This window comes from Taudactylus pleione, unplaced genomic scaffold, assembly GCF_031769625.1.
Source record: "Taudactylus pleione unplaced genomic scaffold, aTauple2 ptg000238l, whole genome shotgun sequence".
NCBI lineage: Eukaryota > Metazoa > Chordata > Amphibia > Anura > Myobatrachidae > Taudactylus > Taudactylus pleione.
In genome coordinates, this window is record NW_028284640.1 from 7,077,311 (window position 1) to 7,092,749 (window position 15,439).

Consider the following 15,439-nt stretch of genomic DNA (forward strand, 5'->3'; position numbering starts at 1 on the left):
AGTCATAGAATAAGTAAATAAACCGTGAAAAGACATACAGCATTGATTATTCTCCAAAGGTATTCTAAAATGACCTGGATAGATTTGTTGGTACTCCTTAGAAAATATTATAAATTATTGGATTATAGTGATATTTCAAGCTTTCTTGAAATAACATCACATGTCTTCAATCAGTCATTCAGCCTATTTAAATGAAGAAACTTATACCCCTTTCCCACTAAAAACCTTACTCCAACCCGGGACACTGACCACGGATTGAGCATGGGTCGGGGCCGGGATGTACCCCTTTTACACTGGCGGCTGGACCGGGGTTATTCCTGGGTCCAGCCGTTCACACCAGATCTGGGTCTTACATTACAGGGGACGCTTGGAGATGATGTCATCTCAACACGCTACTGAAGCCAGCCAGGGTCGAATTCCCTGGTCACTGGGCCCGAGTTATTTTTCAGGGTCCCTTTTCCACTGAGCCGTGACCTGGGTAGACTCGGCAATAACCTGGGTTATTGCAGCAGTGGAAAAGGGGTATAACTCACTATGCTGTTTGGTATCATCGTGTGCACCACAGTAAGCCTAAAGCTGCCCACACACATTTATACGAATCGTGATGACAAATCGTGTAAAATATGGCCAAATCGTGAGTGTCCACTCACGATGCCAATGCGTGTCCCTGCTCGTCGTACATCGCATCTTCAGATCTGCCATGCTGTAGGGCAGATTTGCCAATCTGGGACACAATGCACTGGATACACGATAGATCTTAAGTCAGTTTGGACATTTTTTACTCCAAATCGTGACCACGACTGCCGGGGAGCTGCCTGGGGAGAGTTCAGGGGAAATCGTACACATAGTGGGATTGAGAACACATCGCTATGTGTGTGGGCACCATAAGGCCGCAAAAGAGAGAGTTGTCTTAGGAGATCCCCGGATGTGGCCGCAAGAGGAAAAATGACCCCATATTATACAGAAGGACAGTGAGAATCGTAGAAAATGAGCCAAAGAAAACTTCCAAAGATATGTAAACTAAACTCCAAAGTCTAGGTACATCATTGTGTGATCGCACCATCCAATGCTTTTAGAGTGACAGTGGGCTCCATAGAAAAAGACTCAGGAGGACTCCAAAAACATAACATAAAGCAAGAGTGGACACTGACAAGCCACAATGCTTCTGTGAGAATGTCCTTTGGATAGATGAGTCAAAACTGGAGCTTTTTGTCACATCAGCTTTACATTCACAGCCGGCAAGACAAAAAAAGACAACCATAACCCCTATGAAACATGGAGGAGGCTGCTGTTATGGGGCTACTTTGCATCTGGCATGGGTTGCCTTGAAACTGCGCAGGGCACAATGAAATTAAATCTCAAGACTATCAAGGCATTCTGGAGCGAAACATACTGCCCATTGTCAGAAAGATCTGTCTCAGTCGCAGGTCATGGGTCCTCCAACAGGATAATGACCCTAAACCTAATCATTGGACTATTCTGAAATAGCCTTCTATGAGCCCTGATCTTAATCCTATCAAATATCCATGGAAAGCGCTGAAACATACAGTCTGGAAAAGATCAAACCTGAGACAGCGGCCAAATGATTTGTTGACAGGTGCAGAAATCTCATTGAGAACTGCAGAAATCATTTGATTGCAGGGATTGGATCTAAAGGTTGTGCAGCAAAGTATTAGGGTAAAGGTTCCGTCTTATTTGTTTTATTATTTAAAATACCCTATTGGATCATATGCAAAGTCTGACTTCTGCTTAATGTGTAATACAATGATGAATGCCAATTATTTTTTTACATTCAAGTTATTTTAGAGAAAAATATGGGTTCATTTTTCGTAGAAGTATATCAACAATTATCTTTATCGCCCTCTCTCTCACATCACTGGGGTTTTGTTGAATCGAATCAGGAATCCTTGGGCTGGCCTCTATAGTAGGAGAGTGAATGAAGCTGGGCGGCTTGATGAAGGTCCTCATGCAGATCGGCTACCATAGAATGGATGAGAAGAAGAATGTGGAGCAGGTTGGGAGCTGCCTTGAAGTCTGGAGATAGCCAAGACAGGAACTGGATCAGTCTCTATTAGTTGAAGACTCTAACGGAGATAGAGACTGATTGTTGAATCGAATCAGGAATCCTTGGGCTGGCCTCTATAGTAGGAGAGTGAATGAAGCTGGGCGGCTTGATGAAGGTCCTCATGCAGATCGGCTACCATAGAATGGATGAGAAGAAGAATGTGGAGCAGGTTGGGAGCTGCCTTGAAGTCTGGAGATAGCCAAGACAGGAACTGGATCAGTCTCTATTAGTTGAAGACTCTAACGGAGATAGAGACTGATTGATGAGGCTGTAAGAATTAAGCACAAACTGAGGCTGACAGATGAATTCTGGGTGCACTGAAGGAGACTTAGGGGTCTATTTACTAAGCAGTGTTAGGAGACAGAGTGAGAAGTGATAAGGTGCCAGCCAATCAGCTCCCAACTGTCATTTTTCAAACACAGCCTGTGAGATAACAGCTGGGAGCTGATTAGCTGGCACCTTATCACTTTTCACTGTCTCCTAACACTGCTTAGTAAATAGACCCCTTAGGGTGGTATCCAATTAGCAGCGCTAAAGTAGCACTGCTAATTGATCACAGCGGGCTATCCTATTCGCTCCGAAGTGCCGCCCGACGCTGGCACTTATCGTGGATATTTTTCGAGACCTGATGTGTCCCGAAAATCTATCCACCATAAGTGCCGTTTTTTTCACCCCAAAAAAGGCGAAAACACATAGGGTCCGCGATAAGCTCGCAGACCTATGTGTTTTCGTGAGAGAAAACATTGGCGAAAAACGGAGATAATCAGCAAAAAAAATCCATGTTTATAGCCGATCGCGGGGATCAATTAGTACCCGAACAATGTTCGGGGCTAATTGGATACTGCCCTAAGGGGTATATTTATTAAAGCTTCTAAAACAGACAAGTAGTGATGCTGCCAATAGCAACCAATACTAGTTATTATTTCTCTTTTGCATTCTAGAAAATGATACACAGAATCTGATTGATTGCTATGGACAACATCAACACTTGTCTGTTTTAGAAGCTTTAGTAAATATACCCCTGAGTCTGAAGCACAGAGTCTGCTGAGTATAGTGCAGCCTGCAACTAAACTGGAACAGATGCACAGGTACACTGAGCCAGGAAGAGAAGGTCTTATGGCTTGATACTGCCTTGGGCTTTGAGATACTGTAAAGCAGTGATTTTCAACTGGAGGCACACTACACAAGATTTTGAAATTGCCAAGGCACACCATCCGTTTTTTTAATCAAATATAATAACAAATATCAACTTATTTAATATATGTTGATATTTGTTATTATTTCCATTAAAAAAAACATAATCACATTGTTCCCTACAGAAAAAAAAATACAATTGGCTGGCTCCCACAGAAACAACAAAAAAAAAACACATTGCTCTCCACAAAAAAACAACCATTGGTTGACCCCCACAGGAAAAAAAATTAAACCCACAATGCTCCCCACAAAAAAACAGATCACATTGGATCCCACATAAAAGTTACATTACAATTTGTCTGCCTCTACCTGTCCCTCATTGGCTGGGGGTGGACACAGTGCAGAGCTGTGAGCAGCAGGTGGGTGGGCTGGCTGGCAACCCAGCATGCGTGACCTATGATGTCACGCCGCTGCATACATAGGGCACGGCCCAAGCTCGCCTAAGCCTCCCAGAAGATCTTAGCGCTGCCCGGTCCGCATCACAGTAAAGGCAGAACTGACCTTCGGCTCTAACCGTGCTGACCCAAAGGCACACTTGACAACCGCAGTTGAAAAACGCTGCTGTAAAGGTTTTAACATGGTGACACTCAGATTCAAAGCTTCAACTTACAATGTTTACAATTCTTCTGCATTATTAATATAAGACGGCGGGTATTAGCAGATGTGACAGTCCAAGGACCCGCTACTTTGGTGGAGAACCATGAGTAGAATGGAAAGTATATCCAGCTGGTATCGTTGGGGTGTTGGACTACTGAGGTGTCCTGCAGTAGAGGTCTACTAAAAGTAGTACCATGGCCGCATTTCAAGAGTCCACTCCTGATTTTTTCAGAATAAAATTATGTTCCAGATCTTCATTTGGGAAGGAATTTAGTCCTCCAATTGTGGGCTGGAGAGCGGTACAATAATGAGTGTCTGCAGGCAACAGTAAAGTATGGTGGAGTGTCCTTACAAGTTTGGGGCTGCGTTTCAGCAAATGGAGTTGGGGATCTGGTCAGGATTAATGGTGTCCTCAATGCTGAGAAATACAGGCAGGTACTTATCCATCATGCCATACCATCAGGGAGGCATCTGATCCAAATTTATTCTGCAGCAGGACAATGACCCCAAACATACAGCCGATGTCATTAAGATCTATCTTCAGCGTAAAGAAGAGGAGAAGGAGTCCTGGAAGTGATGATATGGCCCCCACACAGCTCTGTTCTCAACATCATCGAGTCTGTCTGGGATTACATGACGAAACAAAAGGATTTGAGCAAGCCTACATCCACAGAAGATCTGTGGTCAGTTCTCCAAGATGTTTAGAACAACCTCCCAGCCGAGTTCCTTCAAAGACTGTGTGCAAGTGTACCTAGAAGAATTGATGCTGTTTTGAAGGCAAAGGGTGGTCACAACAAATATTGATTTGATTTAGATTTCTCTTCTGTTCATTCACTTTGCATTTTGTTAATTGATAAAATATAAACTATTAACACTTCTATTTTTTAAACCATTCTTACTTTGCAGCAATTTTTTCCACACCTGCCTAAAACTTTTGCACAGTACAGTAAATATACATATATAAAGCCGACTCCTGTATATACTTTATTCCAAATGTTTAATCTCAAATCTCGATGCATAGGGTTATAAACACAAATAGAGAGGGAGTAATAAATGTTAAGTGATAGAAATAAGTACAAATTAATAAATTAAATTAAACCACATAATGATACAATAATAACAATAAAATCAGTGGTCCAAAAATGTAACTGCTTCCATATATTTTCAGAGGCTATATTATTGCCCAATGAAACATGCTTTATTATACTTTAATATGTTGAAATATATTCAGAATTAGCTGAAGTACCCGGCATTGCCTGGGTGTAAATATTCAAGTTGTTACGTTTTATGTCATGTCGTCTAAATCCATCCAGTGGAAGGCCCAGAACAGGCTCCCTTGGTGAAAGTTCTACCCGGTGCACTCCTCCGTGAGGTCCGTACGGGATGTCAACCACTATATTAGTCATCCCAAACCCATTGCCACCCCTCTGCAAAGTGTTTATTCAAATCCATCCAGTGGAAGGCCCAGAACAGGCTCCCGGGTCAAAGTTCTGCCCAGCTTACACCAACTGGAGGTCCAACCTAGATCTTAACCCCCCTAAAACCTGGCCAGGATCCAACTGGACCACCTTGCGTTGTTTTTTTCCCAATCGGTGCAGACAAACAAACAGACCAATGAATTTTATCTATAAGATAAAGATATGAATGGAGATATTCAGAAGCGACAATGTATGAATACTTAGTATAAATTTATCAAGGATACCTTTATATCTAAATATACTGTATTTTTATATAGTGGTATGCAATCTTATCATTCAGTGATATTAATTATGCATATTACTTCGAGTATAAACATTACTTTCGTTATGTCTAATGATTTATTTTCCTCTCAGGCTTAAGTAATTCACCCACACACCTCCAATAGGGGAGAAAGTCCAGCAACAGAAAAAGCACCCCAACGTCATGTAACAGAGCATAGAAATCAATGTAAAAATTAATAATCAAGTTCTGTTGCTTCATTGAGATCCTTTGTCTTAAGAGTGAGTATCCAGAAAGCCTTTCTAGCGCACAACCTCTATCCCCCTTTCACCCGCTCTGGGGGTTGGAGTGATTTTTCTTATCCCAATTGCCCTAAGCAATTTTTAATCACCAGAGTATGCAATAGAAAATGCCGTGAGACCCTGTTCGAGGAATCTTTGTTTAGGTTTCCTAGTAGTTCTTCTATTGTATTGGCCCTTATATGAAGAGAAGAGACTATAGATAATATAATTTGTCTTATAGTTAATGAAAGTTTCTATTGTGTATTCCAGTGGTTCTCAACCCTCAAGTTTTCACAAGAGGTCTTGTTTTCAGGATTTCTGTCCATGGAAGCAGGTGGGATTATTACTGACCCAGTAAAATAAATGAACTCACCTGTGCATGATAATAGAAATCCACAAAACATGACTTGTTGAAATGGGTATTAATATATTATACATAATGTAGTGACAGGTAATACACCTATGGGGGTCTGCAGTTATAGCATCCAATTCCAATCATTTTTTGTTGTAGCCAATTGTTTGTTTTTCAGTGTTTCAGTTTTCCTCTGGTTATTTAAAAAAAAAAAATCTGGATGCTAATTCACTATATTGTTGCAGTGGCAAACGCAGGATTTCTAGAGGGGGGTTTCCAAATGCTTGATTTTAGAGTGAGTGTGGCCAGTCCATGAAGAGGGCAAAATTAGCATTTATCCAGCTTTAATATGCGTCATAAGTGTATGGTGTGTCATAATTCCAGCATATACAGGACCAGAGATCACAGTAAGCCATTAAATGCGGCAGTAGGGCCATCCTGCCTGAGATGAATGTTTTTATTTTAGATGTGAGCACCATTCCAGGGCATGGAAGCAAGTCCGGGAGTCTGGGGGAGTAGCAGAAGAACCCAGCACTGCCCTGGACATATATGTACATATTGGGCTCTATAGCAGCACATTCCTAACAGTACATGTTTTCCAAATCCCTTAATTGGTGCACAGGTTATTTACTACTGGCTGATACATGTTAAAAGATCCACAGATGGTGCTATTTATTTAATTTTTGATACTGAGAAGAACATGCAGCGCTAGTAAAAATCCATTATTAGGGCCGTAGCTAGGGTAGTGCGACCAGTGCCATCGCACAGGGCACCACAGGTCAGGGGGCGCTGTTTGGTTCTGTCAAATTTCTGTTTATCATCGTTCTCACTTGTAGCTTTCTCTTATTTCATCCCCAGCATCTCCTGGCTTCCCCTATCTCTTCCCTGGCCCTTCCCCATGAGGCCATTCCCCTTTTTTGGGTGCATTATGTCCCTTTGAAAAATGAGGGGGCGCCAATGCTGTTTCTGGCACAGGGCATCAAAAGGTCTAGTTACGGCTCTGTCCATTATATTACTATTTCTATTGTGGTTTTGGTGTGGGCTGGGGAGGGGGGTTTCCAGGCAGACGGAAACCCCCCCTACGTTTGCCTATGTGTTGGCTTTTCTAAAAATCGTGGGTGTATGCGTATTCAGTTCTTATTTAAGGGACTTCTTCAGAGATGGACACAGCTGCAATGTGCATGTATGCTAATGCTGCAGGGCCGTCTGGAGGTAAAAGACGCCTCCTGCCGTTATCTAAAATGAAATGCCTGCGTCCGAAGACACAGGATCAGATTAACATCACGGCCAGCATCGGCCATCTGGTTAAAGGTGGGTACACACCTGACAGATATATCTGCAGATGATGGACGTTCATACACACTGAACGGCCATCGTGTGCTTGTGCCCTCGGGTCCTGGTGGTTGGGGGGGCGGGACCTGGCGGCTGGTGGGCATGTCGGGGGTGTGCCCTGCCCCCCTCCTCGTGGCTGCCGCTCTGTGTGTACGGGCGGTCTGCAGACATATCTGTCCATCGGCTGTGCAGCACAGCCAATGCGATATGTCGGTGAACGGCGACGTTCGCCAACATATCGCGGGTACACAACTGGCCGACGGGTAGCATATACACTGGCCGATCAATTGACCGGCCAATGTATCTGTCAGTGTGTACCCAGCATAAGACTAAGCTTGCTCAGAATGGCCGTCCTCCTTCCAGCACACCCAGAAAACAGCACTGCCCTGTTCCCGCCCCCAATTGGCTGCAGCCTGTCACTAAAGGTTGTGGCTTAAAGGGCACTGCGTGCAATGAGACAGTACCCATTCTGCACCTGCGCAGAATGGTTCATGTGCAGTCCCCCCACCATCGGAGATGTTACCGAACCATCGGGTTTGCACACATCTCTGAATCAGGCCCTAATTACCTCATATATTTTCAGTATGGGGAAGTTTTTTCATTTGAGGAATTGTCATCTATGAAAACAAAAGCCATAGATTACTGCAGTTTTCTACCCTCTACTTAGCTTCTTTCTTACTGATTGTATTCTAGCAGTGTGACCCTGACCATCTTCAGTGTGTCCTAGAACAGTTCCTCCAGAGGAGGGAAAGAGTAACATTTATTTTTAAAGATGTCTATAAGTTCAGTATTGTTCTGTGAATTTGTTACAGTTTTGGTGGAGTTGGCATTTTGGGATGTTATTAAGACATTTTTTGTAATAACTATTGTATTTTATGTAATTGTGGGTGTACACTTCTTTATGGTACATAGATATACTGCAGTTATTTTCTCTACAATTACCTACAAAGATGTTACTATGTTACACTTTCCATAGCTGCACGTGGGTGTGACGGTTATGCTGGGTACACACTAGACGATACGTTGTCCGATCCCGCGATCGGAGCAACATATCGGGCACATCGTCTAGTGTGTACCCATTATAAGCTGCAGGGCCGATGGGGGATGGCGCTAACGATGCCATGCTGCCGATTGCAGCTTGACACTTCCCTTCCCCTTTCAGACCCAGCATCTACAAGTGTGTATGCACTTTCTGCATGCTAGGTCCCATCACCGGTGATGTCGTGCTGGGTACACATTGTCTAATGTGTACCCAGCTGTAGAAGTTTTGTTACATATGATCATATTATACACACACCTCTTACATTAGTGTGAGTGAAACAATGGAGTTATGACACTATGGGCATTTAGTTTCCACCACCCCTAATCTCAATTTAACAGGCATCTACAACCCGCTACCTTCTTACCTACTCTGTTATATGATCATTGCACTCTCCTTCTCTGTTGCGGTTGATCTATTCTTATATATATATTTTTTTTTTCAATAATAATTTTTTATTGGCTTAAAGAACATACACAAATATTACATAGTGTCTTTTGAAATTACAATCACAAAACAATAAGGTCATGTAGAGCAACACGTCAATAGAACAGCTAATAAGGCTCCATTTACATACAGGAGCGATCAGTTATATAAATGACATACTTTATCAAAACTATATATATCATTAAGCCTTAGACAAAAGGGTTTTTTTTTTTCTAGATGTAGTAAAACAGAATATGTACCTAATCCTAAAAGGGGACACCTCCATCCAAAACCATCACATTCCATCACCGCGTTGTTAACTGGAAACATTTTCTGAGTGTTTGTTTCAACTCTGGGGACTGGTTTATTATAAATGGTGACCAAGTAGAGAAGAACCTTTCACCCATACACTATCTGTTAGTAGACGTAGCTGTCCAATCTATGTGAAATAAATATGAGATTCTGGGTAGAAATAGTGTAAGGCTTGGTGTCGTGGGTTCTTAACATTGCGATAAAATTGTTTTCTTACCAGCTCCTGCGATCTTAACCAAGAGCAATTTGTTACCACTGGTTATATTGTAAGAAGGACTTTTAGGGAATTCCCCCCCAAAATTTCCAGTTTGGTGAAAGAGGAATATTTATTTCTAGAGTTTGTTGAATATATCGGTGAATTTGGTTCCAAAACTCTGCTACTCTTGGGCACAGCCAAAGACAGTGATATATGTCAGCCCCCAGCGAACCACACTTATAACAATTACAGTTATCAGTTGTCCTACAAAAAATTTAAGTTTGAGAGTATAATATGCCCGGTGTACCTATCTTATAATTAATTTCTGAATATGATACAGCAATCAGCTGTTTGTTTAATCGCTGGGTGGCTACTGTAATTTGGGATAAGTTAAGATCTGGGAAGACCTCGCTCCATTTAGCTAGACCTCCTGAGACAGTCTCCAAATCGATAACAGGGCGAATGAATGTGTAAATATAGGATGATGAGAAAGGCTCCAGAGGCCTGAGACGCAACGCACCGTCTAGTCGGAACTGATATATTTTCTGATACAATTTGGATGCATATCTGCTGGTCCTCTGGTGCTACTTCAGCCTCATACGTGAAATTGCAGGTCTTGTCTCCTCACTATTACTATTTATGTTTCTCTAAACCACTTTTTTGAGGGCTAAACGTGATTTTCCGGCATCAAATCTACTGCATGCTTCTCAGATGGTATATATTTGACTCTAGTTCTTTTAGGTGGGATGTAGTCAGCATCCCGCCGGAGATGCTGAAGGTTGAAATATCAGAATCCTGACCTCTGGCATCCCAAAGGTAAGTATCGGGGGTTAGGGGGAGGGTTAGGCTTAGGCACCGGGCAGGGGTAGGTTAATGTTGGGCACTAAGCTGGGAGGTTAGGGTTAATCACCAAGGAAGTAGTTTTAGGGTTAGGTACCGGTGAGGGGGAAGATAGAGTTAGGCACTAAGGGGGGAGGTTAGGGTTAGGCATCGGGGAGGGGTAAGGGTTAGTCTTGCCTTACTTACTGAAGGGTGTCGGAATTCTGACCAGCGGCATCCCGATTGCCGGGATCCCATACCCAACCACTTTTAGGTGTATAGCATCTGGAACCATTAACTTATCTTAATTTGTGAGTTTAAGTAACCTGTACTGCAGCTACAATATGCACAGGGTATCTAGAGATCTAGGGGATCCCTTTTGGTTTTCAGTAGTGAGTACAGAGCAAAAATAGTTATTTAGGCTGTTTGCAATTTCCACGTCTCCTTCAAGGCACTGTACATCTCCCTCTTCTCCTGGGCACCCTTCACTCTTGACACACATATTTCCTGCTTTATTTCATACTTCTGACAAATTGCTCCGTTACTGTCTCTACCTCTGGCACTCATCATCGTCTTCTGGGGGTCTCATACTGTTTTCGGCTCTCTGTTTGTCACACAGTACACCTGTTCTCTTGGGGAATTAATGCGCTCATTCAGGGCTTGATTCTGAGACGCACGCGCTGCCGATGTCAGACGCTGCAGAGCAATTTATTTTCCTTCTGAGCATGTGTCCATGTCACACTGCGCGTGTATCCAAATGGCGTGCACACAGAGTCGTGGTTGCTTTGGAGGCGCACGGTAGATGCACAGTCTCAGAAATGCGTTGAAAATGTAACAGGCCTTGCTTGGTGGTGACAGGGAGGTGGCTTAGTGCAAGCACGGAGGTGGTCCGTCTTATGGGCGTGTCATATCCATACTCATATAGAGCAATTGCACCTGCCATAGGGCTGGTGCAAGTTTCGATGGTGCTGCCGATGGTGTGTGTAAAGACATGCCAATAGGTTTTACTGGGTCTACAGACGCTGACAATGGGCATCTCAGTCCTTGCATTCAGACACACGGATGTACACCAGGGAAGGGCTTGTAGTAACATTTGCATAAGGATACAGATGGGCAACCGCCAGTAGAGGCAGCCATGGCGCTGCTGTGTCCGACACAGAATGAGCCCGTCAGCCTCTAGTACATCATCTATGCTTACAACACGAATCTACCTCTTCTTACCTAACATCTCTCCTTCTGTACATTCTTATGTAACCAAATGTTTCTCTGCTGTCTCCTTGATGTCCCAGCGCTAACTAAAGAGCAAGATGTCCTCTCATATTTCTTTCACTGCCTTTGTGTCACACCTGTCTCTGCCCTCTGCTTTATTTCTCACATCCAGCCACTCTCCCAATCCTGTCGCCTCCAACGTAGAAACGCTGTCCTTAGCCAAGATGGCATAAAAACTACTAAGATGCTATCAAAACTCATCTTCACTCCAGTGCCGTAAGTTCACCCCAGATGCCCGGAGACCAGTTATAATTTGGTGCCCCCCCGTCAGCAATTCGCATGCAGACAGACTATAGATAGACGAAGACAGCAGCTGATGGTCTGACATGGAGCTCTCCACTAGTGTATGGTGGCTTCTCAGGTGTCGGGAAGGGGTGCCATGTATTGGGCGGCCATGATGGTGCACTATGGGTACATAGTTACAGTCCTAAGTGGGGTGAATATGTTGTGGACAATGGAGGAGGTGCCCCTTCAGAGCTGGAGCCTGGCGGCAGGCACCTCCATTGTCTCCCATAGGTCTGCCACTGCTTCACTCTCCTATCATCTCCCACCTTGGCTTCTGCAACCTCCACCTACGGTATCTGACATTCTCCTCACCATGTATTCCGTCTCCAATGCATCTTAGATGCTGCAACACAAAAGATCTTCCTGTCTTGCTGATCTTTGTGGAAGATTCTGTTAACAGCGGGGTTTTGGTTAGGCACATTACTATGGTAGGAAGAAAGACTCACTTCTGTCTTGCTTGCACATCTATGGGGCATAGACAGAAGTAAGAAAGGTTTCCTTGCCCGGATACCCTGTGCAGTATTAAACCACAAGTTCTGCTAGAGCTCATAGCTAGTTAAACCTACCCCTAAACGGCAGATATTATTACATCTACATTCCTCTTTCGTCCTATATGGGGAATGCTGACGCTGGGATATGAGGGAGGGGCAGAGGAGTAGGCACTAATAAAAGTTAATTGGCTGAAACTCCCGCTCCCTTATATACCCTTCCCTTCTCCTAGAGCCTCAGTTATAGTTTTTCTAGGGTTTTTTTTCATGTATTTCCTATGTTTGTACTGAGGTGCCTGAGTCCCCTTATGGGACTCTGGACCTGATTCAGACCCGCTCGCTAGATGCGTTTGCTCGTTCGATGCGTATGCAAATATGGGAAGGCAGGCGATCGCACAACAAGGCACTATGGCCCTCATTCAGAGCCGTTCGCTATTTGCGGTCGTTCGTTTAAAAACAAGGGGTGGCTATTCAAATGATCCGTACGCACATTGCAGTCTGTTCACACCTCTAAGTCTGAACGAACGAGCAAAACATACGCTCGTTTATTTGTTAAAAACGCCCCCTGGCCGCACGCATCCTACGTCATGTCCGCTATTTATTAGATTAATCGAGTACATCGACCAGCGTATGAACTGCTCGCTATTCTTGTGGTTGGTGTTTGCTACCACAAATTTGCGAGCAGTTCTGGCTATAAAATAACCCAGTGACGTGGTCAATGACGCTGCTGTTTTAAATATACACACCCATAAAACGCCCGTTTTGACCTTTAAGCACGCCTGCGTTCGGATCTCCACTCCCCATTTTCAAGCACCTTCCCCTGTTACCACCCACATACGCCTCATTCTGTCACTCAAAATAGCAGGCACTCGCTATATAGCGTACAAACGATTTTCGGCCGTACTGACTGGTTCGCGCATGCGTACTAAAAAGCGTACGCATGCGCAGATGTGCAAACATCGCTCGGAACGAGCGTACTGCCGCTAACGAGCGGCTCTGAATGAGGGCCTATGTCTTGGCGAGCGATCACTCTGTATGCAGACGCCCACCAGCCTGTCTTAAGATGCCCACTTGCGCACGTCATCTCCAGGAAGTGTATGCAACCATCGGTACATCGGGCACCATCGGATGCTATCGCAGCGCTTGTGGCTGACCATACCCTACTGCAAGCACTTCAGTGTAAAAACCAGCCAGGTGACGTGTACTATGATGCTGCCTCTTAATTATGTATGCCTATTAAACGGCATTGAGTCGCTCTGGCACGCCTGCGTTCGCACCTTCACTCCCCCATTTTTAATGACCAGCCCCTGTCAGCACCTACAAACAGCTTCTCATGTCACTCACTCTGCTGGGCTGTCTATGCGCAGCGAGCGAACGCTTCCTGATCTCTTGAACTGGTTTGCACATGTGCTCTGCGATGCATGCGCAGATTGCAAACATCGGCTGTCTGCATGCGGACGCTTGCTAGCGAGCAGGTCTGAATCAAGTCCTCAGTGTCTGCCCTTCGGGATTTCTACCACACCAAGGGTATTTACCAAAATGATGGCACCTATGGTGGCTATTCTGCATCATCACAAAATTATTGAAATTCCCTACCTGGACAATTTGCTTATAAAGGCACCATCAAAAGAGCTTGTAAAGGCTCACTTGCAGGTTGTTATGATAACGTTGGAACTTCATGGCTGGGTCCTCAACCTGACCAATTTGGTCCGGCACACACAGGATGGGGTTTCTGGGCTTTCTTTTCAATACCTTATGTCAGCATATGTTTCTGCCAAGGGACAAGATAAAGGAATTGCAGTCCCTAGTATGAGCTCTTTTGTGACTTCAAAGGTTATCTATTCTACACTGCATGCAGCTACTAGGTAAATTGGTAGCCGCATTCAAAGTGGTCCCCTTTGCACGCTTCCACTCCAGGCCCCTTCAGTATTTTATCCCTCAGCATTGGAGGATATGGGATCCTTGCCAATCCTTGGTTTGGTGGCTCTGCATTCTCAATCTGTCCAAAGGTTGTCAATTTTATTCCTGGAAATGGACGCTGGTCAAAACACAGGCCAGTCTCCAGGGATTGGCTGCAGTGATTCCAAGGGCTTTGGTCACTGAAAGAGATGATGCTTTCTATCAATGTGCTAGAACTACGAGCAGTTTTTCATGTACTGGTTCAGGCACAACATCTTCTCAAGGGCAGGCCCTTACAGATACATTCAGATGTATACAATCGGGAAACCGGCTGCCTTAATACCGACAGCCGGCTTCCCGACTGTCATATCCCAGCGAGGGTGAAATGCCGGGCGTCTATATCTAGATGCCTGTCATTTCCCCGACGCCGGGAGACAGGCACCCGGCATCCCGATCGAAGGGATGCCGGGCGCCGCGAGGGGACAGCCACGTTATACTATATCGCTATGGTTATACTAACCTTAGCGACTATCGGGATTTCCAGCGCTGTCGGGCTTCCGCTGCCGGGAACTCTGCTTTTGTCGGCCAGGCGCTGCTGGGAATCGAACCGCCGGCCATGCGGCCAGCGGTATTTCATACCGATTCCCAATCAGAAAATACCATGGCGGTGGCATACATCAATAGACAAGGAGAAACCAGTAGTCCTCTGGCTATTTCAGAGACTGTCTAGATTGTGGGCAGAAAGATTTGTATTGGCCATATCTGCCATTTTTATCCCAGGGGTGGCAAAGCTGTGAAGCTGACTTTCTTAGCCAACACAAAGTTCACCTAGGGAAATGGTCTCTACATCAGGACACATTCAACCAGATTGTGGAAAAGTGTGGTCTGCCAGGGACAGACCTCATGGCATCCAGGTTGAACAGAAAGCTTCCAAAGAATGGGCACGCTCCAGGGATCCACAAGCGACCCTAGTAGATACCCTAACAGTCAAGTGGTCCTTCCACTTCGGGTATCTTTCTGCCAGGGGCTGGCTGGCAACTTTTAGCCTGGGGGGCAAATGCATGCAGGTGGCCTGGCAGAGGAGTAGCGTGTAGCCAGGGTGCCCGGAGCACGTGTGTGCTACGGCACCCCCCCCCCCCCTCAAGTGTTCCAGGGAGGAGGCAGGTTCATATGGAATTAATGTAAAG